Source organism: Erythrolamprus reginae, chromosome 9 (assembly GCF_031021105.1).
Source record: "Erythrolamprus reginae isolate rEryReg1 chromosome 9, rEryReg1.hap1, whole genome shotgun sequence".
Taxonomy (NCBI): Eukaryota; Metazoa; Chordata; class Lepidosauria; order Squamata; family Dipsadidae; genus Erythrolamprus; species Erythrolamprus reginae.
This window is the reverse complement of record NC_091958.1, coordinates 21,429,130-21,443,698: the sequence shown is the minus strand read 5'-3', so window position 1 is coordinate 21,443,698 and position 14,569 is coordinate 21,429,130. Positions and strand designations below refer to the sequence as shown.

General features: G+C 39.9%; 1 long non-coding RNA gene across 2 annotated transcripts in view; it reads left to right on the top strand.

The window, feature by feature from the left end:
* The window catches only part of LOC139172528 (uncharacterized), a 303,355-nt gene that overhangs the window by 219,208 nt on the left and 69,578 nt on the right, over window positions 1-14,569 (top strand). The window lies entirely within an intron of this gene.

Genomic DNA, 14,569 nt, shown 5'->3' with positions numbered 1-14,569 from the left:
AATCACACATACAAACATACCATGCATAAATTGTAGAAGCCTAGGGGGGAAGATTATCTTAGTTCCCCCATGCCTGACGGCAGAGGTGGGTTTTGAGAAGCTTACGAAAGGCAAGGAAGGTGGGGGCTATTCTAATCTCTGGGGGGAGTTAGTTCCAGAGGGCCGGGGCCGCCACAGAGAAGGCTCTTCTCCTGGGCCCCGCCAACCGACATTGTTTAGTTGATGGGACCCGGAGAAGGCCCACTCTGTGGGACCTAACTGGTCGCTGGGATTCATGCGGCAGAAGGCGGTCCCTGAGATAATCTGGTCCGGTGCCATGAAGGGCTTTATAGGTCATAACCAACACTTTGAATTGTGACCGGAAACTGATCGGCAACCAATGCAGACTGCGGAGTGTTGGTGTAACATGGGCATATTTGGGAAAGCCCATGATTGCTCTCGCAGCTGCAGTCTGCACGATCTGAAGTTTCTGAACACTTTTCAAAGGTAGCCCCATGTAGAGAGCGTTACAGTAGTCGAGCCTCGAGGTGATGAGGGCATGAGTGACTGTGAGCAGTGACTCCCGGTCCAAATAGGGCCGCAACTGGTGCACAAGGCGAACCTGGGCAAACGCTCCTCTCGCCACAGCTGAAAGATGTTTCTCTAATGATCCTAGACATTGGGGCCTGCAAGTGTGAAATCTTGGTTGATTAATTTAACGATCTGTTGGTTTGTTTTCTTGGCCTTCCCAGCAATCTTCTCTAACACCAAAGTTCAAAATCATGACTGCTCTTACAATCTTATTCACATGCCTGCAGAGTCTTGGGGACATGGGTGCCTCTTGAGTTTAATAGCCAACAAGGCTTAAAAACTAAGCAGCTAGTTATTTCCAGGTAAAGCTAGGACCGTTTTTGTGGCGGCAGCCTAGTTCTGTCCATTCTGCTGATGTGACATGCAAGATCACAAGTACTGTATGTACAAAAGCTTGACAGAAAAAGAAGGAATATATATATATATATATATATAAAGATTCCTTTAAAGTTAGCCAAGCCAACTGTCACCATACATTTCTGAGAAGTCCTAACAGGATGGAAAGAAAAATTCTTTGTGGGAAGAAATACACTAAAAGCCAAAACTTGTTAATATAAGCACTGTATCCGAAGGTCAGTATCTATGTTTCAGAATAAACACACACACACACATGCACACACATAGACCACACCAGAGTGAGGACAAAACTGCCTCGAATATTTTTAGGCCTTCCCGTTCCCTTCAATTATAAACAAAAACAAAACATAGATGGCATTTATAAAATTTGAGATATTAACTGTCAGAACGGAGTCTTGTGGGATTGACAGAAAGGTGAATTTCCTTCCAACTACTCGACACAAAACATTCATAAGTTCCTTCCAGTAGAAGTTCTTGGGAGGTGATATTGAGAGTGATTTGACAAGCATCTTTCATTGATATCTCTTACCCCAGTCAAAGGCATGTCATGTTGCCAAAGAAATTCACAACATGACATGCTATTCAAAGTAGAGTCAATTTCGAAGTCACTTTCAAAGAAATGTCAATTTCAAATTCTTATTGTTCCATCTTCAGTTTACTCTGTAACATTCTTGCATTAGTTTGTTTTTTTTTCTTAGAAAAAACCCCCTGAATGAAAATCCTCATACATTTTTTTAAAAATAATTTTTTATTATATTAAAAACATAAAAAAGGAAGAGCAAATGTATCTTATTTTACATCACTATTTCGACATATAATTATATAATCATTGTACTTATCTTCTTAATTGTTTTATACAGATATTTCATATTATTTCAAGATAAAGAGGTTATTATATCAATAATTCAACATAAATTCTAAATTTTCTATCTAAGTGTTTTGTACGTTCTTGCCCTTCCTTCACCCATACCCCCCCCTTGAACTGTTTGAAACAGTTCGAAATTTCTTTGATTATTGATATGCGGCATATGGCGGCCGCGGTTTTAACAGCTTTTATTCTAACATACACTTTATCTAAGTTCAGTTTGGATTGAGTTTGGTATCAAATCAATTGAAGATTTTCAGAATCTGGTATTTGTTCACTATCAATGTTTTTTTCATGTATCATCTTGTTTTAGTTTTATTTTTTGTCTTTTTTCCTTGTTGTTACCCGTTCATAGAATTTTTCCCAAATTTCGTAATATTTTGAGTCTTCTTTGTTTTTGAGTTTTTGGGTAAGTCTGTCCATTTCTGCACAATCATATATTTTCTTAATAATTTCTCTTTCTGATGGTGTATCCTCTTTTTTCCAGTTCTGTGCTATCGTGATTCTTGTGGCTGTGATTATATGCTGAATCAGATAGAAATGGTCTTTTTTGAGTTTTTGATCTATTATGCCCAAAAGAAAAGTCTCTGGTTTTAATTTTAGTGTGACTGTGGTAATATCCCGAATCCATCCTTGAATTTTTTTCCAGATCTTTTTTATATGGGGACATGTCCACCATAGGTGAAAAAAGGTCCCACTTTTATTATTGCACCTCCAGCAGTTTGGCTTCATGTTTGGGTAAATTTTAGCTAATCTCACCGGGGCTAAGTGCCATCTATAAAACATTTTTTGTAAGTTTTCCTTATATGGAACTGATTTCGTTAATTTAAGATTTTTCCACATTTGTTCCCATTGGTCTAGATATATATTATATGCTATATTTTGGGCCCAGCTAACCATATTTCCTTTTACTATCTCGGTTTCTATTTTATATCCCATTATGTAATTGTACAGCCTAGTTATAAAGTTTTTTTCATGTCCTAATAATAATTTATCCATTAAGCTGTCTTTTTCCTGGATTCCATTGTTCTTTTTATCTTTATTCCATTTCGCCCGGATTTGGGAGTAAGGCCACCAGTCAATATTAATATTTTGATTTTCTAGTTGTTGTCTTGTTTTAATGTGTCCCTTCTCGTCTAATATGTGGTTATAATTCACCAGATTTTGAATTTGAAAGATATTGGGGTGTGTAAGAGCTTCCACACTGGAGTACCATCCTCATACATTTTGTATGCATATTACACCATTATACAGTTTCACCTTTACTCCAAATATATATTTTTTCTTCATCTAAGGTTTTGCTGTCTATTGTTTTTACTACAGTAATATTTTTTTCATTGCTCTATTTCCCGTCAATTATTACTCAATATGTTTTCAGTGTTGGGCAGGTAAATTTTTCTGCATTCTCTACCAATTCTGCTCTACACTGATTAAAGAAAATTTAATTTAAAAATTAATTCTGGAGGAAGAAATTTCCTTTGTGTGAAAATGAGGAAAGCCCCCCCCCCGGTTTTGCTCAGAATAGAAAGAGTGAAATAAGATTAAAAAAATCAAAATAAAATCAAAGCAAAAATCATATAAAGCAAAACTGTCAGGAACAAAAAATCAGAACCACCTGTTAGATTGTAGCATAGAAGATTTATTCAGGAATAAGATACACAAGAATCTAGTCAACACTAAATTGGCATCAGATAAGGGTCAATGGAATTCAAGAAGGATTGTACTTCGACTGTTTGTGGGAATGTAAGGATTCTAAGCTGATGACATGCTTAACTCCACCACCCAGCTATGCTTCTCTTTTCCTACAAAATTTATAAAAGGGGAAAATTTATAAATTGGATTGAAGAGAATCTGAAGGAAGGTGCTCTAATATCTGTATCTTCCATCCCTTGATCAAAAGCAGATAATCAGAAAGGATGGAAATATTTGTATCAAAAAGCAACAACAGGAGAGCATTTTTTTTATCGCCTCTGAGAATAAGGTGGGCCAAAACACATCAGTGAGAAAAATGCAATAAATAAATTTTCAAGCATTTTGAAACTAGAAACTTTTTCATCCTAGGTAAAGTCTAGGAATCTCATCTGATTGACTGCATCAGATGTCCTGAAACTTGGCAACTTTAAGACTTATGGACCTCAACTCCCAGAATTGGGTTCTTAAAAAACTTTTTAAAGACTCCCCCCCTGCCGTTTCCCCTGAAAGAAAGAAAGAGAGGGGGGAGAGGGAGGGGAAAGAGAAGGGAGAAAGAGGGGGGAGAAAGAAAGAGATAGGTGTTAGAAGGAAAAAAATCTGGACTTGTTTTCCAGTCAGGAGATCGCTTGGCAAAGAAGAAAAACAAATTCTGTCACTTTAAATCAGGAGTTTCCAAACTTAGCCACATGGCTGGCTGAGGAATTCTGGGAGTTGAAGTCCACAAGTCTTACATTTGCCAAGTTTGAAGACCTCTGGGCTGCATTCTCTTGGCAACAGTCAGATAAGGCTTCAGAAACTCTGTGTAAGGAAAGGCCTGCACCATTTTCTGTTCTGTAAGGACTCTAAGCTTACCTCCCTCTTGACATCATCCCCATTCTAGCTGGAGATTCTGCCACATTTTTTTCAGAAATTGAATTGCACAGTATTAGTACAACTAACTTCAACTTGGTCTTTTGAACTGATTGAATAATATGCTTCTCTTAATGCTGGGATCCAATGAATAGCTCCATAAAAGATATATTCTTTCCACAATGGACCTCCCAGTCTTAGATATTCTAGGATACATGTATAAGACATCCCTTAGTTTATTTCTTCTCAGCAATAGGCAGATATGATTTTATTCTTTTTTCCTTGTCATACAAGTTGAACCGATGATCCCCATGAAATTTTCTTAGCAATAATTTACAAATGGAGTTTTAGTTATTTTTAAAAAAAAATACTGTGCACATAACCTAGTGGTCTTCTTTCTGTGGGTTAGTTAGCTCTGACCCTACATAGCATTTTGGGAGATCCATCAAGGATACTCAAGTGGTGATATATTTTCCATGAAGTATCTTAAACATCACCAATGGATTATTCCAACTCCCCACCACCACCCCCAAAAGATAATGCTGTAGTGTTCCTTTCCCCCATTAAGGAAGAGATGGAAGAAATGGAATTGAATGTAATGGAACAGAGCAGTGTGGAACAGATGGGAAAGTGAAAGCGAAAGTGAAAGTGGAAAGGAAAGAAGAAGGAAAGGAAAAGATAGAGTGAGACAAGATACAATGGAATGGAATGGAATAAGGGAATGGAGAACACAACAACACGGAATAATGGAAGGGAGAACAGAACAGAATAAAATAAAGAAGATAGAATGAGAAAAAAAATGAGAAATGATATTGCTGTGGTTGGCTCTGGGCCAGTTTCTGCAGCGGGGAATTTGGACGTTGACTCAGGGGAACTCTCAGGTTCACAGAGATGTATGTTATTGCCAGAAGATTCTGATAGTGAAGATTCAAAAAGTGGGGGAGGGGAATCAGAGATGGGTGCAGCCAGCCCATCAGTTAATGCTTCCATTAGTGAGACGTCAGACTCAGAGGAGGATCTGCTGGTAGATGCCGTATACGCAGGCTCATGGAAAGAAGGGACCAGCTGCGCAGTTATTGTCGAGGATAAGGGACCTATTGCTGAGGCAATTAGGTTAATGTGTTTGGTGATAAATTACGAGCATTGGGGAGTGTGCGCGTGGGCGTTTATCCGTTTGGAGAAAGGCCATTGCTACTGTTTGGATTATTCCAGGACTTCTACTGACTTTTTGGACACTTCACAGTTAACTAACTCTTGTGGACTCATAGAACGGGGTGGCTGTGAGGAATCACAGTTGCCTGAATTGCTCGTTTGTTTTTACCTTTGGCCGCATTCCAGGACTGTTATCTGGGTGAGAGAAATTTGGCTCTTTTTAAAGTGTGTGCTTTATAAAAAACGGTTTGGATAAACTATTTTCATTTCTTCTGTGTCCGTGTGTGTTTGAATTTGCATTCCTAATTCACTGGGGGCTATTAGTAAAGAGCATGGTGTTATGTTTTCAAGTTGCTAGTATAAAGGTGATCGCTGATTGGAGCAGGGCAACCAATAAGAAGCCTGCTAGCGCAACCAATGGGAAGCCTGGGTGCGACCAATAAGGAGCCTCCGGGCTCAACCAATAGGAAGCTCCAGCGCGAAGTCTTGAAACATTGTCACCAATCCCTGCGCTAGTAACAATGTATATAAGGTGCGGTTTTGGCCGCTTGTTTTTTAAGTCACTACCTGCCTGCGAGCTGGTCACTTTAGATGTTCCTGATTATTAAATAAAGAGCTGTTACCCTCTTCATCGTCCTCCAGCCTCTGATTTAACAGTGGCGACGAACACATGGCATAACAGATACAATGGAATGGAATAGAATTATGGAATGGAAAATTTGGAATGGAATGGAATAGAATGGAGAGAAGAGAAGAGAATAATGGAGACTAAGATGATAGGATAGGATAGGATAATAGACTATAATTTTCTTTCATAGAGAAAGCTTTGAAACAGCCTTAGCGTTAGACTGCCGTCTTCTGATGAAGATTAGAATGGCAGCTTTGAAAAAATCTTGCAGTTGTAATTTCTCCCAAAGCATGACGTTTTTAAAAATCATAAAATAAATGCAAGTTGAGAGGCTTCATTGCCATGTCATAAACTGCCTGACAGTAGCTGCAGGTAATTATCTAGACAGTATTTAGGGCTCTCCTTTATTATGTTTGTTAAGTTCGTTGATGTCTTTGCATCCTGTTGTGTAGGCTTTGCAGAAAGAAACCACAATATTCAAATGTGAAACGTGGAATTAAACCTGCCAGGAAGAGTGAGAGGGGATTTAAGTCTCCAAGTGTCAAGCAAAGAGTGAGAATGACAAGAAGATAGATTTGAAGTTCAAAACGGAACGAAAGAAGAGGATGAAGCTTAGAAACTGAGCCAGCATCTTGTTAATGAAATTGTAAACATCCAAGAAGCCCTTGGAAAAATTTCCTAGGAAATTTAATTTAAAAGCAACACCAGAAAAGGAAGAAACTATTTATCTTGGTTCACAGGAAAAGTTAATTAGCTGAAAGAAGAGGCAGTGGAATTCCAAACTTCAGGCTGCTTAGATTTTTATTTTTTTTAAAGGCAGAAAATACGTTAAATAGTTCTGTGGGTTAAATCAGTGGTGGGATTCAATTTTTTTTTACTACCAGTTCTGTGGGCATGGCTTGGTGGGTGCAGCAGGGTAAGGATACTATAAAATTTTTATTCCCTCCCCGCTCCAGGGGAAGAAGATTACTGCAAAATCTCCATTTCCTCCCAATCTGCTGGGACTCTGGAGGCAGAGAATATTGGGGGCAGGGTCAGTCAGAGGTGGTATTTACCAGTTCTCCGAACTACACAAAAGTTCTGCTATCGGATCTCCAGAACTGGTACCATCTCTGGTTAAGATACAAAAACAAAACTGGATTATTTTGCCCAGCAGCCGAGGCAAAAATGGTTGGGAAGGGTGAATACCTTATTTAAAACAGACAAGAGATTAAAACAAACCACCAGATGGCACTGTTTCCCTTGGAATTAATGCTGCGAAGAGCATTTTCTCAGCTTGGGTCAAGCAAGGTCTGTTGGGATGCCTAGCATGATCTAGAAATGAGAGTTTGAGGAATAATATGAGTTAATTAAGAGGCAGCCCAGGAAGTCCATTTATAATCGCGACTGGACTGAAGTGAGGGAGCCTAGAAGGAGGAACAAACATGAGAGAGAGAGCAAAAGAGGCAGAGGTAACTGAGTAGTGAAGAAATCTCAAAAAGGACAGAAAGAGAAGAGATTCTAGACCATTGATGGCGAACCTATGGCACAGGTGCTACAGGTGGCATGCAGAGTCATATTGCTAGCACACGAGCTGTTGCCCTAGTTCAGTTCCAACATGCATGTGTCTGCTGGCCAGTTGATTTTTGGCTCACACAGAGGCTGTGGGAGGGCATTTTTGGCTTCCAGAGAGCCTCCAGGGGGATGTGGGAAGGCGTTTTTTTTAATTTTATTATTATTATTATTATTATTATTATTATTATTATTATTATTATTAATTAGATTTGTATACTGCCCCTCTCCGAAGACTCCGGGCGGCTCACAACAGTAATAAAAACAATATAGCGGTGGAACAAATCTAATATTAAAAAACATATAAAACCCTATCATTATTTTTTAAAAAAACCAAACAGCACATTCATACCAAACATAAAACAAAGTATAAAAAAGCCTGGGGGAAAGGTGTCTCAGCACCCCCATGCCTGGCGGTATAAGTGAGTCTTGAGTAGTTTACGAAACACAGGGAGGGTGGGGGCAGTTCTAATCTCCGGGGGGAGTTGGTTCCAGAGAGCCGGGGCCACCACAGAGAAGGCTCTTCCCCTGGGGCCCGCCAAACGACATTGTTTAGTCGACGGGACCTGGAGAAGGCCAACTTTGTGGGACCTTATCGGTTGCTGGGATTCGTGTGGTAGCAGGCGATTTTTACCCCCTCCGGACTCCAGGGAAGCCTTTGGAGCCTGGGGAGGGTGAAACATGAGCCTACTGGGCCCACCAGAAGTTGAGAAACAGACCGTTTCCAGCTTCCAGAGGGCCTCCAGGGGGATGGGGAAGCTGTTTTTGCCCTCCACAGGTATTGAATTATGGGTGTGGGCACCCAAGCATGCATGAGATTGAACACCCATGCTCTTTCGGCACCCAAGGGAAAAAAGGTTTGCCATCACCGTTCTTTGACGTGATTCACACATGCAGGAATGTGCATTTGCAGAGTGTTTGGCTTGCAATGTAATGGTGTGTAGGAATAACCTTGGGAGAACTGTTCAAAGGAAGGGAAGGGAGAAAGAAAGAGAGAAGGAAAGTTAGAAGGAAAAAATCAGGACTCACTTTCCAGCTAGGAGATCGCTTGGCAAAGAAGAAAAACAAATGCTGTCGCTTTAAATCAGGACTCTCCAAACTTAACCACACGGCTAGCTGAGGAATTCTGGGAGTTGAAGTCCACAAGTCTTAATGTTGCAAACTTTGGGGACTCCTGCTTTACATTTAAAAGCCTTCGGAAGCTGCTCAGAATGAAGTTTTTAACTGCGGAAGCTAGTGGCAATCAGCAATGGATAAAAGAAAGGATTCTTATGTGTTTCTATGCTTCCGAAGTTTTGGGGTTTGTGCAATATGGGCTTTTGTGTTTCTAAAAGTCTACGGAGAGGGGCGGCATACAAATCTAATAAATGAATGAATGAATGAATGAATGAATGAATGAATGAATGGGTTTGGGTGATTCCCATTGTGGCTAAATGTCTTTCATCCTGTGTCGAGTCTTAATTGTGGGGCTGCTTATTCTGATTCTACTACTGTGTTTTATTGTACAAATGGTGCCTCCTTTCTAAAGCAGAGAGAAAATAACTGATTCTAAATTCATCCAGCTGGTTTCTACACACATGAATCTAACCACCTTCCAGGTCCCCTGATATAATAGTTCTAGAACTCTGTCTAGTTTACACAGACAAGTTGCTGAGCTGGCAACGTAGAAATGAGCATACACACACACACACACACACACACACACACACACACACATATTTTAAAAGCAAAAAAAAATAGTATTTGCATTCATGGATGTAGTTAAGAATGAAACAGAATAGAGAAATTTTAAGTTGCTTGGATTTGCATATTTTTGAGCTGCACCTGCTATTCTAGGGCTTTGGTAATTATGCTTCAGGATAGGCCTGATGGAATTATTTTTATTGATAACTTATAACATATATTTACATTACAAAACAGATAAAAAGGTTCTCTTTTGTGTGTTTGAGCGCAATATGGAATGAGGCTGAGATCCTTTAAAAAATGCATGATATAGACCAGAAGTTCCCAAACTTTTTACACAGGGGGCCAGTTCACTGTCCCTCGGACTGTTGGAGGGCCGGACTATTAAAAAAACTATGAACAGATTCCTATGCACACTGCACATACCTTATTTCTTTCTCTCTCACTCTCTTTCTCTCTCTCTTTCTTTCTTTCTTTCTCTCTCGCTTTTTTCTGTCTCTTGCTCTCTGTCTCTTTCTCACTCTCTCTCTTGCTATCTCTCTTCCTCCCTCCCTCCCTTTCTCTCTCCCTCTCTTTCTCCCACTTCCTTCCTTTCATCCCTCCCTTCCCTCCCTCCTTCCTTCCCCTCCACTTCTCTTTCCCTCGCTTTTTTCCTTCTTTCCCTTTTCTTTCTTTCTCTCCACTTCTCTCTCTCTCTTTTCCCTTTTTCACCCTCCCTCTTCTCTCCCCACGGAGGACTCACCCGACAAGCCTCCACCCTCTGACCCCGGACTCCTATTCAATCCCCATTCAGAAAACAGGAGCTAGCAACTCAAAGAGGAGGAGGCGGGTGTGTGCGTGTATGTGTGTGTGTTGTGCCCAGCTCGGCTTTCGGCAAGCCTTACTTTATCTCGGGTGAGATGAGATTGAGGGGGACATTCTCACTGCTTTACCAGTGCGGCCTTGGAAAAGACCCACGGGCCAGATAAATGGCCTCAATGGGCCGCATGTGGCCCACGGGACGTAGTTTGGGGACAGCTGATATAGACAATATTACAGCTTGCTTCAGGGTACAGAATATAGAATAATTGGAAGGGACCTTGGAGGTCTTCTAGTCTAGCCCCCTGCTTGAGCAGGGGATTCTGTACTGTGTTGCAGACAAATAGCTGCCCAAGCTTTTCCTGACCAAGAGCTGATCCACAATTTCCAGAGGCTAGCCGTTCCACTGATGAATGATTCTCACATTCAGGAAAAAAATTTCTTCATCCTAGGTTAAATCTCTCTTTGATGAGCTTCTTATCTATGGTAGGCTCTGGACCAGGCATGTGAACGTGCTAATTTCTTTGGAAGTAGTTCAGACAAATGGTTCTTAAAAGTATTTTGTATTCATCTTGATCCCCTGGAATGGAAATCATTCAGAGGAAGGGAATGGGACAGAGGCAGCCTTTTCTTGTTCTGTTCTTGCAAAGGTGACACTTCTGTCCATAAGCACCATTCGTGACCACTGCTTAGTCCATTCGTTTAATCTTTACATTATAATAGCACTTTGCAAAGTCTACTTCTTTTTTTGCAACCTGAGTTTAAATTCAGTTTGGCTGGAATTCCAGCCTTCTTTGTCATCTTACGGTTTCTGGCTTACAATTCTAGTTATTACATTTCAGAAAGGTGGTCACATATGATGTGGGATGAGGACATGAACTCTAAATGATCCCACATTATATGCTGGCAATCCAACAGAAAGAGAAATGGCATAAAATGGCAGATGGCAGAAAGAGAGAGGGCATACAGAGGAATCACTGAGTCTGTCATCTGCACGTCTATAACTGTGTGGTTCGGTTCTGCAACCCAACAAGACCGACACAGACTTCAGAGGAGAATCAGAACTGCAGAAAAAACAATTGCTGCCAACCTGCCTTCCACTGAGGACCTGTATACTGCAGGAGTCAAAAAGAGGGTGGTGAAAATATTTACAGATCCCTTGCATCCTGAACACAAATTGTTTCAACTCCTACCCTCAAAACGTCGCTACAGAGCAATGCGCACCAAGACAACTAGACACAAGAACAGTTTTTCCCTGAATCACTCTACTAAACAAATAATTCCCTCAACACTTTCAAACTTTTTACTAAGTCTGCACTTCTATTTCTCCTAGTTTTTTCTCATCATTCCTATCATTCTTTTCCGCCCACTTAGGACTGTAGGACTGTAACTTGTTGCTTGTATCCTAAATTTTTTATTAATATTGATTGTTTCTTCATTCTTGTGAGCTGCCCTGAATCTTCGGAGAAGGGCGGCATACAAATCTAATCATTATTATTATTATTATTATTATTATTATTATTATTATTATTATTATCATCATCATCATCATCATCATCATCATCATCATCATATTCTTCTTCTTATTATTCTATTCTATTCAAACTTTCCTTTTAAAGATACACAATTTAGTTTGCCTTTTTGTCTAATGCACATCATTTTTGCCAACAATTTAAATTAATATAACTTACTTTGTACAGGATCTTTATGCAAATGGCTTTGTATACTGGATGCGTTTCTTGTACAGCCTTTTTGCTAACGATCATTCAGTTTTATTGCTACACTGCAATCCAGAATGAGAAGTAAAAAACATGGAAGGATAGCTAAGGTTCAGCTTCATGATTGGTTTGGAAACATCAGATAAATAAATGTGCATTCAAACATTATATATAAAGGGCTAAAACGATCAGGGATGTGCCTTCTCCGTTCACAATGCTTACCCATGTGCTTTGAAGCAAATATTGGTAGGTATCATGTATTTCGCACCTTGTTATATAGGTTTTACTCCTGAAGCATACCAGCTGATCTGTGCAGCAATAAAGGGGGTGAAATGCTTTGGATTGCATTAGGTTTACTGTGTTCTCAATAAATGCTTTAGGCACAAGCCTTTTTAAAGCATGTTTTATTCTTGGTGCTTTATTTATTCCTCATGAAGAATCACTTTCCCTCCCTCTCTCTCTCCCCCCCTCTCTCTCTTTTTCTTCCTGTGACATGCTTTTCCTTCAATTAATCATTTTGAATTCCTCATGCTGTGCGTATGTCATTTTTCCTTGCAGTGTTAAGACTTTATCAAGTTCCTATCTTGTTGTGTTTAATAAATCATTTGCTGGCTGTACACGGAGCAGGGCATTTCGAGTGAGTATTAGAACATTTCGTTGCTGCTACATTACTTTCCTGTGACACTTCGGTTTTTCACTTATGAGCTGTAACTCAAAACGAAACGAAATAAAATAAAACCAAGGAGAAAGGAAACGAGGAACAAGACAGCCCCTCGAAAAACAGGAGACAGAATCTAATTTCCAAACATTTGTTTCAATAGTTCATACGAACTTCATCTAATCATATCTATCATCATTTCTACTGCTTCCCAAGAGGCCCTGAAAAACTCTGATGATCAGTGATGAGAAAAAAAGGAAGGAAGGAAGGAGGCCCGGAGAGAAAGCAATAAGTCCGTGTACTAAAATATAATTGACAAAGGAGGTGGAGGAAAATCGCTCATTAAAATGCTTTTAATCCTTTCAATAGGTTGCTCAGAGCCTCATAACTTATGACAACTCTGCTTTGTCACTTTTTACCTTTTTGGAAATAATACCGCGTTTTGCTCTCTAACACGAAATGAGCACCATCCTCTATCAAGTGTTTCCCAACCTTGGCAACTTGAAGATATTTGGACTTCAACTCCCAGAATTCCCCAGCCAGCGAATGCTGGCTGGGGAATTCTGGGAGTTGAAGTCCAGATACCTTCAAATTGCCAAGGTTGGGAAACACTGCTCTATCATTATCACTGCTGGGGCAGTCGTTTAAAATGGGACTCCCTTGCAGAGTTTGCGTCTTTGCAGTGGTCTTTTTTTCACCTTCTACTCTTCAGGTATCAACTCCCAGAAGCTCCCAACAGTCAAAATTGGATCTTGGATTCTGGGAATTAAAGTCCATCATATCTGAAGGGCATCGAGTGATGGGTGGGTGGGAGTGGAGAAATGAACTATAGACACAAGTGGTGCACGTGAGTATGAAAGCTTTTGCCTTGAAATATTGAATAAACATTGAAATAAGTCCCCACTGCCAGCTAAATTACTTTTGTGCCTGGGGCAAAACATCGCACTCCTGTTTTGCTACGCTTGGTTTCTCCTCCTCACTTTCCCGCCCCATTAAAGGCTGGTCTGAGACATTTTGTTCCCAAAAGCAAAGTAGCAAATATAACCTTTTGCTTCTATAACATCCTACGTGCACCTCAGCTCAAATTTGTGTACTACGTAATGTAGAGATTAGAGGCAAGATATAATACTAGTTATGCTTACAACGGGAGTAGGTGTTTCTACTTATTATTATTTATTATAATAATTATTTATTATAATTTATTAGATTTGTATGCCGCCCCGAGTCTTCGGAGAGAGGCGGCATACAAATCTAATAAATTATTATTATTATTATTATTATTATTATTATTATTATTATTATGATGTCAGTACAACACAGCAAACGAGATCACTATGCTGGATTTCGTATTTCATCACCAGTTGGGTGCTTCCCAAGCACCTAGGAGTGCGTGATGTAGCGGCGAATTATGTTTGCCGATCCTAGTAAAGCGGCCTTTTGCAATTGACAGATGGAGATTTTGTCAATTCCGATGGTTTTCAAATGTCTGCTGAGATCCTTTGGCACTGCACCCAGCGTGCCAAGTACCACTGGGACCACTTTCACTGGCTTATGCCAGAGTTGTTGCAGCTTGATTTTTAGATCTTCGTATTTCACTAATTTCTCTAGCTGCTTCTCCTCAATTCGGCTGTCTCCTGGGATTGTGATGTCGATGATCCATGCTTTCTTTTTCTCCACAATCAGGATGTCTGGTGTGTTATGCTTCAGAATTCGGTCAGTCTGAAGTCGGAAGTCCCACAGTAGTTTTGCTTGCTCATTTTCAACCACTTTTTCGGGCTTATGATCCCACCAGTTCTTTGCCACTGGTAAATGGTAGTTCCGGCACAAGTTCCAGTGGATCATCTGTGCCACCGCATCATGTCTATTATTATTATTATTATTATTATTATTATTATTATTATTATTATTATTATTATTATTACTCAGATACAGAGGTTGACTCAGGAATCTAGGTATTGATATACTGACTGTTGTACCAACCATAGCATACGGTTCCACATAAAGAGCTGATAGATAAATTAGTGAAGATTGGACTTAATCCCTGGATA